The sequence below is a fragment of the Propithecus coquereli genome, unplaced genomic scaffold (genome assembly GCF_000956105.1).
Source record: "Propithecus coquereli isolate 6110/MARCELLA unplaced genomic scaffold, Pcoq_1.0 Scaffold498, whole genome shotgun sequence".
NCBI classification, from domain to species: Eukaryota; Metazoa; Chordata; class Mammalia; order Primates; family Indriidae; genus Propithecus; species Propithecus coquereli.
Window position 1 is genome coordinate 225,589 of NW_012150818.1, and position 1,268 is coordinate 226,856.

Consider the following 1,268-nt stretch of genomic DNA (forward strand, 5'->3'; position numbering starts at 1 on the left):
ATCCTCGTGCCTCAGCCTCCCACGTAGCTGGGACTACAGGCATGCGTCACCATGCCCGGCTAATTTTTTCTTTATATTTTTTAGTTGTCCAGATAATTTCTTTCTATTTTTAGTAGAGATGGGGTCTCGCTATGTTGCCCAGGCTGGTCTCGAACTCCTGACCTCGAGCGATCCTCCCGCCTCGGCCTCCCAGAGTGCTGGGATGACAGGCGTGAGCCGCCGCACCCGGCCAGGATTTTGTTTTTCGTCACAGGGTTGGGGATTTGGGGGGACTTGGAGAAAGCATCGTCCCTTTCGAGGAGCAGCCAGAGACTCCTAGTGACCCCACGTGTCACCACGCGTCTTATTTTTAATCGACCTACTCGCTGACACTTAGATATCACACAGTCCTGCATGTCGCAGAGGGGAGGAAGTTTTGGCAGCAGGGAGCCCTGTCCTCCCCCAGCTCCAACCCGACGGTCGCCACCTAGAAGCGATTTTTATGAAACAGCAGGAGTTGAGCCACTGTGGGTCAGTTTAGGGTTTGCAAACTGCCTCTCCGACCTTTAGATCTTGAATTCTGCTTTCGCTGGCCTCCTCGGTTGCTTGCTTTCCTTCCTCGTGCCTCCTCCTGGCGCAAACTTCGTGCGCTAAAAACCGCGTTCTTAGTAGCCCAGACCCTGCTGCATGGGGACGGATCAGCCACCAGCCCGGGCTGGTGGCACATGGCTTCAAAAGTCTTCTCTGGTCCCTGTGTTTCACGCCGGGCTTCATGGGGTGTCACTTGGCCTCTAGGGGAGCAGGGGCCTCTCTAGCTCGAGGCCCAGCGATCGGGCCTCACTTGGCCCCCCTGTGTGATTGCGGCCTCTGCAAAATCATCCCGGTCCTCCGATCGTGACCTTGAACGTCACACGAAATTGGGCTTTGCCCTCTGGTGTCCTTGACCCTCATCCTAAAACCGATGCTGTCCCCAAACATCAACCTGCCTTATCTCAAAATGTCATCTCCTCATTGACTCTTGTTCTTATCCTGTCCCCCCTAATTTTAACCTTGGCCTTGAACCGACCTTGACCCCGATCTTCACCCTCATCTTGTCGCTGATGACCGTCCTCAGCGTTGTCGCCGTTGAAATGGCCTCGACTCTGACCACCCCTGCCCCCACCGGCCCTAAACATCGTTCCAGGTTTAAAGTTGACATTGAGCCCCTACCGTGACCCTGAGCCTTGCTCTCCGACCTGTCACTCATGAGCCCGACTCATGGCTCAGCTTGATCTCAAATCCTGTCCCCA